Consider the following 10708-nt stretch of genomic DNA (forward strand, 5'->3'; position numbering starts at 1 on the left):
GCCTCCCTATAACTCTCTCCATCATCATCACCCTCTTCCCCAGGCAAATGCTATCTACTTTCTGTTCCTTCAATTTAGTACTCATTTTCTGAAATTTTATATAAATGGAACCATAAAGCATGTACTTGGTGCTCTTGCTGTTGTTAGTTTTGGGCCTGGCTTCTTCTACAATGAATAATTATTTTGAAATTCATCCATGTTGTTGCATGTATCAGGAATTAGTTCCTTTATTTTGCTGAGTAGTATTCCCTTGTGTGGGTATACCACCATTTACTTATCTTTTCACCTACTGTTAGATATTTGTGTTGTTTCCAGTTTTTGGCTATTACAAATAAGGCTGCTATGAATATTTGTGTAAAAACAAATGAAAACAAAAACATAAGATGCATCACAACAAATCAATAAAACCAGTAATTCTTGAGATTGAAGGTATCAAGCTAGGACAGCACCACAACAGCTCCCAATTAGCCAAACACTCTTTAAAGATAAAAGACATTGGGTTCACAGGAATGCCAAGGTATTCACTCAGTTAATCAACAGCTGCCTCCCTCCAAGATCTCACATTTGCAAATTTCCCTATCAAAACACAGCCTTTACACTACCAACTCTTCCATTCAAAAGTATTCTCCTGGTGAGTTTCTAAATCTAGTTCCACGGCATAATAGTTATGTGAAACTCATGCTAGCTCTGGGATTGGCTCCCTCTCAACCTGTAAGCACAAATCCTCTAATATCTAGCCAAACCCCATGACTGAAATGTGCCTCGCAGCTTTATTCATGCTGTTTCTTCTGCCTTGAAATCCTACTCCATCCAGTCTACCTATTGAAATCCTATTCATCTTTTAATTAATGATACAAAACTCATGAATCTACTCAACTGAATATGAGAGCTTCTGTCTGAACTATATAGTCCTTTATTTATATATCTAGTGTGCCTCTCTCTGGGTTTTATTTAAATTTAGGAACTCCTACCTTATCTACTCTACTAAGTGAACTCTACTTTCTTTTAGGATGTTTGTTATACGTGATACTTTATGCATGGTAAAATTTTCTTAATCTAATGAATGAGTGGAGAAGATTAAATTCGTGCAGGGAACAATGAGTTATTGGGTTCATTGATTTAAATAATCTCAGGCTTGAAAGGACTCTCACAGTTCCAAGGCAATACCTTAGATGGATATATCATAGAATATATTCCCCAAGTAACCAGGCCCCTACTTTAATATTCAGAGCCAAGAACCCTCTAACATTCTTTGAGCAATATTCCCCTCAGAGTTACTATTATTCACAAAGACGCTCACTGGTCATCTTTCTACCCAGTCACACCACATGATGAACTTCCTCAAGATTACTCCTATATAATTGGTGTTTAAGTGTCTTAACAAGGGGTCTGTGAGCTTGAACTGAAATTCAAAAAAACATTATTCTTGTGGGGATGTGTTGGTGCAAGTGTGATATAGTTATTAAATAATACGTAGTATAGTGTGGACTTAGTAAGGGATCTATGGTTTTTGCCTGACTTGCAAAGGGGTCCATGGAGCAGAAAAGGTTAAGAACCCCTGGTTTAGAAGACAACAGAGTGTGCAAACTTAAAGATTTCACTTTGTAATCTGTCTTTCAAATTTGAAATAAGGCAGGTCTCCCTATGAACTTCACTGCGTAGAATCTGTTAAGTGATCACTTAGACTGAGCTTGACTGCCACCAGTGTTGGGGTTTCATATTCTCAGATTTTCTGAAATTTCCTGTGCCCCCTAAATTACTTTTCAATATATAAGAAAAAGACTATGTTATAAAATTTATCAAAGGACTAGTAACTGTTTTTTTAGGGTCAAAGATTTAAAGAGAGAAAAAAAATCTATTTTCTTACTCAAAAAAAATATAGCATCTGAACTCAGAAAAGAAAAAGGGTGCATTTATGATCACTGAAGTCAGGAGACAAACAATGAAGCTGAAAAAGGCACTGAATGAAAACCAAGGTAATCAAGGAGAAATTGAGACTTCCATGAAGAAAAGACCAAAAACAATTAGGACTCATATTAGAAATCATAAAAGCTAAGAGGGAAATGAGGTAAAAATGTATATAACCATTAAGCTATTGAATAGTGCAAATATGACTGAGTGACTTAATTTTAAACTGATAAAGCTAGGGTACATCCTTTGAAGTTTGATTGAAATCAAAAGCAGCACTGTTTATTAAATACTTAAACTGATAAAATTACCACAATAGGTGATGCTATATGAAACATTAAAAAGGGTGAAAAAGAGTTTCAGTAAAATAATAGATGAGCTCCATCAATTATAAAGGGTTGAGATCCATGAATATTTAAGAGACCTTCATTATTATGAAAATTACCACTAATCCTTAGACTTTGATAAATGCCTCAGACTATAGCAACAATCTAAGCATTATAAGGATATTTAATCTGATGGGATATGTATAATCTAATAAATTCAAGACTGTCTCTATACCAGAAATAATTTAGGTTGGTTACACAGCAACAGAGCAACGTTTTGCTCTACAGGACAGGGTTTTATACATTTTCAAGCAAGTTAAATGAAAGAATAGCATTTTAGGAGGAGGTAGCAGATAGTATATTGGTATTTAACTAGAATTTAATAACTACGATATATAGGAATTGCTTAAATGAGAGATTGTTTTCTATTTTAGACAGATTCCTTAAATGGAAGACTAACCATTTCCATCAAAGAAAGAATTGTTATACTAGTAATAACAATTTGTAATATATTAGGCAGATCTTTGCAAAAGCATAACACTTCCTGACCTAACAAAATAAATTCATATACTTCCTGACCTAACAAAATAAATTAATATACATAGTATAAAGTAATTTAATAATAATTGAGTTTAGGTTAAGAAAAAGTTTGCATAATTTAGAAAACAAGTTTTACTTAATAACAGTGTTTCCAAGAATGCTTCCATTCTCAATTTCTCTCTTCCATTTCTTTGAGTCAGCATCTTGCTAATCATCTAGACATCCTTAATCAACAGAAGAAAAACTTGCTGATATTTCAACTTTTTATCTGTGTATTAGGTATGGGTAAATATAGTCATTTCTAAGTTTGGGTGCATTAATTCTTCATATATGACACCAATAGGTCTTTATTTGCTGTAAAGCTTGCTATAAATCTTTCAAATTGTTTCAAATAGTTATCTATGCAATGTGATTAATAAAAAAGAGAAAACATTTTGTAAAGCTTATTTCACATAGATGAGAAGAATGTATAACCCAGTGATTAAGTGTGTGGGCTCTGAACTCAGGTATGTAGGGCTTTTGAAACAAGTTTTGTTATTGCAAAGCTTTGGGAAAATTATTTAACATTCTTTTCCCTGAAATTCCTCATCTGTCAACACCATCTAAAAAAGTTTTTGTGATAATTAAATGAGATTATATAGAGCACCAAAAAGAGTGCTTAGTTTACTTTAAAGACAATAAATATAAGATACGTTTTTCAGGCTTCTCCTGTTAATAATATTACCACACAGTAATGAAGCACCTTATGTTCTTAAAGTTGCATCAGACTGCATTATTATACTGGCAAATCTTTCTATCCTTCTATCTTTCTTCACTGATACATATAAATGCCAACTAAATAATGAGTTTACCCTGTACCTCTTTACTCAAGATGTTATTGTATATAACTATGTTGGTATTCTCAGCAAGACTTTTGCTTTATTTGGGCATTAACTCAGCAAATATTTATTGAGCATATTTTATATGCGAAATGGATACCAGGGTGTAAAAGAACTTTTCTCTGTTCTATGTGTGCTCTTATGAAGTTTCTAATCACCAACACCTCTTAACCCTTTTCAAAAATTTTAAAACCATGGTTTTTTTTCTAGCTTTCTACCCCAAACCTGTTGATGTGTGGCAGCTCACTTAACCTGTTTAAAAACAACTTCCACGCTATAAAATACATATGACGTTGTGGTGAGAAAATGAGCTAGGAAATATGAAAGAATGTTGTAAACACTGTGCCAGCATTAGCTATTTTATACAACACTAAAAAAGTTTTGACAGTGTGTAAATTAAAGAGCAATCAATTAAAATAACAATTCAGTTTAAACCGTTGCATCGCCAATGAACACTGGTCATGTCCAGATATTTGTTTTTCCTCAGAACAAAGAACAGACAAGCTGTCTTAGTTTGCCAGCACTGTTATGACAAATATGACAAGCTGGTTGGCTTAAACACCAGGAATTTATTGTTTCATGGTCTTGGAGCCTAGAGGTGCTACATAAAGGTATTGCCAAGCCATGCTTTCTCTGAAGTCTGTCGCATTCTAATGATGGCTTTCTGGCGATCTTCTGTCACATGGCAATCTTTTTTTTTCTGTCTCCCCCTCTGGTTTCTACTCTGACTTCTACTTACTGTGTCCAAATTTTCTCTGCTTTATAAGGGCTTTAGCCACTTTGTATTAAGGCCCACCCTCTTTCACTTTGGCCATATCTTAACTAAAAACATCTTCATAGATATTATTTACAAATGGGTTCACACCACAGGACTGGAAGTTAGGACTTAAACATGTCTTTTGTGGGAGACATGATTCAATCTACCACACAAGCTGAACATGCCACCTCCGGAAATAATTATGAGCATCTGTAGGGACTTCAAAAAAACGTATCCAATGGACTTCTCAGTTCTCATTATGATGAACTTCTGGGCTACTTCTTAAATCTCTTCCCTCACCTTGCTTCTGTGATTCTCCTTCTACCTCTTGCACCATTCATTCTCAATCTTGTTTTGTAGGCTTATTTCTGGACTCACTACTCATACCCATTCTAAATCATAGCATCCAAATTCATGACTGATAACTCCCAGAGATGTACCTTCATGAAAGACCTTTATTCTGAGCTTTAGACTCACACATCCAATTTTTTTTTCACTTTTTTTTCAAAATCATCTTTATTTGAACTCATAAATAGGCTAATCTACTTTGCTGTTATTCTCAGAATCCATGTTATGTAGTACATTAAATATTAAAACTGGTCTGTGGTTTCGGGGTGACCTGAAAATTTGCATTTCTAGCCAATTCCCATGATTCTGTCTTTAAAGCTGGAATTCTTTGATTTACTCAGTTTTTTAAAAAGCCAAACATGGGGAAATGTGTGCCAATTTTCAAACCCTCCATGATCATCTTTAAGATAGTATAGCATCCACTTTCTCACATTGTATTTCAATTTCAAGGCTTTGCTCCTCTTCTCTCCTCAAATCTGAGGTATTTTGGAATTCTTTTGAGAATTTTCAAATCTTAGCTACTTTGGATTCTGTGAGAATTCTGAAAAAAAAACACCATCAGGCACTGAACTTCCTCTAAAAGACCACACACCCAATTTTAAACAAGATGTCACAGATGGATATCTCCCAGGTATCATAAATTAAGCTAGTCCAAAACTGAGCTCATTATCTTTCCCCAAAACTTTCTGGGTTTCCTCTCTTGAGTATGAAACATGCACCCTTGGAAAAGTGACATCTAGACTCTTCTCATTTTCTTCATCTCATACACAGAGACCACATCTTTGATCTCCTGAATCCTGGTGTCATCCCCTCAGGCTTGTACCCTCTTAAGACTTCTCCTTATGACACAGTATCTCATACACAGGAGTTCTCTCTCCCCTCTTGGGTCTATTCTTATCCCATTCTCAATAGGCTCCCTCCTTCATATTTTCTTGAAAATATAATTCACCAAAATAGTTATTTCTGTGTTATAAAACTGGATTCTTATTTTACTTCATCTTATTTTTTTAAAAGAATCACATAATCTTTCAGGAAACAACAATTCTATAAAAATACCCATACAGTGAAATCTATGACAAGGTGGAAATGTGTAGTTGTGCAGTGAAGGGACACACAATAGTGATAATATTGGTTTGGATGGTACAGGTTTGACGGGGGGTAGGATGGGGAGGGTGGGTTGGGTGGTCCATAGAACTGGGGGGAGGGTTAGGGGAAGGAGCAGGTGAACACTGGGGATTGACAGCTACATGGTTGAAATTACAATGTTGGGAATGCTCATTTGGCAATATGACAAGGAAGGGTTACTGGTTTAGGGTGTTGGATGCAGGGCATTCAGACCAGGGCACACCTGGTGCAGGCTTCTAGGGAGTGTGTGAGTGATCATTATGACATAGTGTGTTGCATCGGTGTGTGAAGACCCACATAATGAGTGAGAAGTGTTGGACTCCCATCCTAGGGAGGCCCACTGTGTTCTCAAACAGAGGGAAGAGAGTCACTTGAGAGCATTGGCGGTGCCTAATAGGGAAGGACAGACCAGTGTGTCAAGCCCTCAGTGACGATGCAAGTAACTATGAATCTTGTCCTTCAAGGAGAGAAGCCTGGTGGTCACTGTGCACCCAAAGGGGAGGGGGGAGGAAGAATAAAATAGATGGAACAGGGGACATTTTGGGGGTGATGGAAGTGTTCGCATGATCTTGCAACAATGGATACAGGCCATGTTAAATTTCACCAGATTTTATAAAGTATATGGTCCAAAATGTAAACTATAATGTGAACAAATGACAATGATTAGTAGTTATTTTTCAATATATGTGCATCAATTGTAACAAATGTACAATCCACATATAACGTGTTATTAATAGGGGAAAGGGTAAAAGGGGGAGGATGTTGGGTATATCGGAATCCCCTATATTCTGTACTTGACTCTACTGTGACCTAAAACTTCTTTGAAGAAAAAATGAAAAAAAAAAAAAAATTAAGATACTGGGGGAATAAATGGAAGAAAATGTCACTGTACAAACAGGACAAAATCTTAACAGTGATAAAAAGCAAAATGTCACACACAAAAAAAGGTTTTTTGTGTTTTTTTAAAATATTTTTTCATTATTTTTTAATATCCAAATTTAAAACAATACTTTATCTTTACTTTTTATTAATTTTTCTGTATTATACTTCTTATGTATAAAACTATCATTTTTATTTCATTTTCTTATTATAGTAATTGTATGTGGCTATTTTATTGGCTTCAGTTTTGAAGAGGTTTTAGATCACAGAAGGTTATGACTGTGGCAGGAGGACTGTGGTGTAGGGTGTCAGTGTGGGTGGATATATGGGAGGAAGTTCACCTGGGCATACATATAAACGTGTTCAAATGTTCATGGGGCATTGTCACAGTGTATGGAGATTCACACAATAACCAAAAGAATATCAAATTCCCATCTGGGGGAGCTCTGTCACATTCTCTAATGCACCATAAGAATGCTCCAAGTACATGGGGACTTGTGAAGGAGGATGGTCCAATGAAGGACCCTTGATATTGACGACTATACTTATGAACCTTTGCTCTTGAACCTGAAACTTAGCCTAGTGACGTAAGGTGCCTAAGAATTACCTACTGGTAGTCTCCTTGTTGCTCAAATATGGCCTCTCTTTAAGCCAAACTCAGTGCATAAAAACAATAACTTCCTCCCCGCCTCCCCCGCCACCCCAGCATGGGACATGACTCCCGGGGATGAGCCTCCCTCACACCAAGGGATTGTTACCAAGTACCAACAAGCAGTGCATCTGGAAAAAAAAAAAAAAAAAACCTTGACCAAAGAGGGAAAACCTAAAGACAAAAGCGTTTGTATGGTTAACAGACTTGGAAGTGAGTTGGGAGGCCATTCCAGAGGTAGTGCTTATGCACATTTCAACAGGATCAAATTGACAGCCAAAGTAAATACTAACCCAAATAGCAAAACTCCTCAGGGATATGGAAACACCCAGAGACTATAGTTAGGCCAATAGCTCAGGAATTTGACCCCTTGCCAGTGACCCCTAACCTGGTATTTATGCTCCCCAGTGTGACAGAGTTAGACTCAGCAACAGTTTCTCTATGCATGACTCTTCTGTCCTTCTATTTGAGCCTATAGTTAGTACTAGAGTTGGTAGGTGTACATCCAAGAGACTTAAATCTTTGGGCTGTCCATTTGCCAGCTGAACCCTGAACCCTGAACTCCTGAATAGGAGTTGCAGCACCTATTCTCCATTTCAATGGACTCATCCCAGACAGCTAATGGGAGGAGATGAGGACAAACAACATACCAAGGAACCAAGAATGCCTACTACTGCAAACAAGAGAGTTCCATCCATCACATGTTTAGGATCGAAGCCCCCCCTCAATTAAAGGTGTGTGGGCATTACCATCCCAGAGTCCTCAGGATTGGGAACTATGGACTAAAATAAACTTACTAGTATTCTAGTATAGACTTATTGTGATTCAAGCAAAGGAAAAAATACCATTGTTGTGGGGGTAATGATCTGTGGATGTTCTGGGTTAGGGAGAGGGAAAAACAGGTGTAACAGGGGGCATTTTCGGGAGTTGGGAATCACCCTGAATGATATTACAATGACAGATACATGCCATTGTATATCCAGCCATAACCTACCCAGGCGAATGGGAGAGAGTGCAAACTATAATGTAAACTATAATCCATGCTTAGTGGCAATGCTCAAAAATGTGTTTATCAATTACAGTGAATGTACCACACTGATGAAATATGTTGCTAAGTTGGAAAAATGTGGGTGGTGTGGGGAGCAGGGCATATGGGAATCCCCTATATATTCTTTGTAACATTTGTGCAATCAAAGTATCTTTAAAAAAAAAAGTGAAAAAAAAGAAAGATTATGGTATGATTTGAACTTCCTTAGCCAGCACATTTAACTAGCAACAACCATAAATTAGGGAGGAAGATAATTTAATTCATTTTTAATAATAAAATGGAACTTACTTCATTTTAAGTGGATCAACTTTATGTTCAAGATAGAGAAAGCCAATATAGTGCCTTCCTCTTGTTTTGTTTTCCTTCAGGCCTTAGAATAGGAAAGAACAGAGAAGACACAGAAAAACAGTAGAGATGGACTAAAGATCAGAGGTCCTAGGAGTAGAAATAAATGTCATCTATTTACAGAACTCAGATAGTCCAAGGAGGAAAATAAATACTGCTTATCGACCTAAGGGAAGCAGTCTGAAGGGAGCTCAATGTCAAATTGCTTTAATGAGTTGGTTGTTGAATCCTAATAATGGCAAGGATTTGTCTCAAAGCCGTGCTTCAAAGTGAGTTTATAACCATACTGACTGATAGTCAAGGAAAAGAGCATGGCTAAATTATTATTAATAAGCTAGAAATCAGTGAAGAGGTTCTAAATGATGCCTAGAAACCTATTTCTTTAAATATTTCCTTTATAGGATGATATTCTATGCTATTCACATTTTCATTCTTCAGCTATTTAAATTTGTATAAACAGATGACAGTGTCATATTTTGTATCAGTAAAAACCATACTACTTGTATTGTGGTTTACAAAATCTGTGTCTTGTATGTTGAGGAAACAAAATAAAATTCTAAGATGATAAGGGAAATTTCTATATGAAAATTACTACATAAAAGCATTTCTAGGAATTTTCACAAGAATTCCCTGACAGTAGAATTCTCAACATCTCCCTTCCAGGCCAGAATCGTGTAAATATAATTTATGTCTTAAACTGCTGTGGCAGGCCAGGCTTCTGTCCCCTCATCACACCCTGACATAGCCATACCCCCTTCTTGGTGCACCCTGATCAAATTTAGGAGATAAATTACATTCCCTGATAGGAAATGGCACAGTATCTACTCTAATCTAGAGTAGATGGAGAAAGACTCAAAAGGAAACAAGTAAAGAACTATTACTTATTTAGAAGCAGAAATAGAAACACTTAATGTCAGAATACATGGTCAAAAGTTTCTTGACGAATGAATGAATGAGTAGAATGAGTGCATAAATTGATTGTGATCCAATAAGAATTTTATTAGAAATCTAAACATCAAAGAAAAAATTATCTTATGGAGAAACTGTTACAAATACACGGTATAGTAAATAATTTCTCCTTCTGATATGCAATGTGTTTTAAAAACTAGTAACCATACCACACAATAAAAACTACAATAACAATAAATCTACTTTGGTCCATGGTTACAACCCTCCTGCCCCCGCCCCCCATGTTCGTTCATTTCTCATTCTAGAAGAATTTTGGGATAATGTCTGCTTTGACTGCTTCAGGTTGAGAGGGGACGTAGATATTACTGGGCAGACGGAAGAACTATTTGGCTTGCAGTTGTAGATACTCATTGTTTTGGGGGGATGGTACTTGCCCATCCTTATCGTTTTGTTAGCTCTCCAGAGCAAATCTGAAGAACTGGAGAACAACTGTGCTGGGATTCAACTGGTATATGAAGAATCCAAAGATTTTAAGTCTCTGAGACATATATTTAACAGGTATAGTGATTATTATATGTTCAAATAAAATGAGTAGAAGAATCATGAATAGGGAAATTATAAATGAGTATAACCATGTTATATCAGGGAAATAGATTGTAATGTTAATATAAAGATATAAAGGGGTTCAGAGGGGAAGGGGAAGGATGAGTAGGTGGAACACAGGGCATTTTTAGGGCATCAAAATTGTTTTGTACGATACTGATAAGACAGATTCATGACATTTTGTGTTTGTCAAAGCCTATACAACTGTACAGAGCAAAGTATAAACATAAACTATAGCCCTTGGTTGCTAACAATACTTCAGTATAGGTTCTTCAATTGTAACAAATACACCACACTTAAGTAAGATATTAATAATAGGGGAAAATGTGTGTTTGGGGGGGAAGGGTATATATGGGAATCCCTTATATTTTGATGTAACTCTTCTGTAATCTA

Source organism: Dasypus novemcinctus, chromosome 15, assembly GCF_030445035.2.
Source record: "Dasypus novemcinctus isolate mDasNov1 chromosome 15, mDasNov1.1.hap2, whole genome shotgun sequence".
NCBI lineage: Eukaryota > Metazoa > Chordata > Mammalia > Cingulata > Dasypodidae > Dasypus > Dasypus novemcinctus.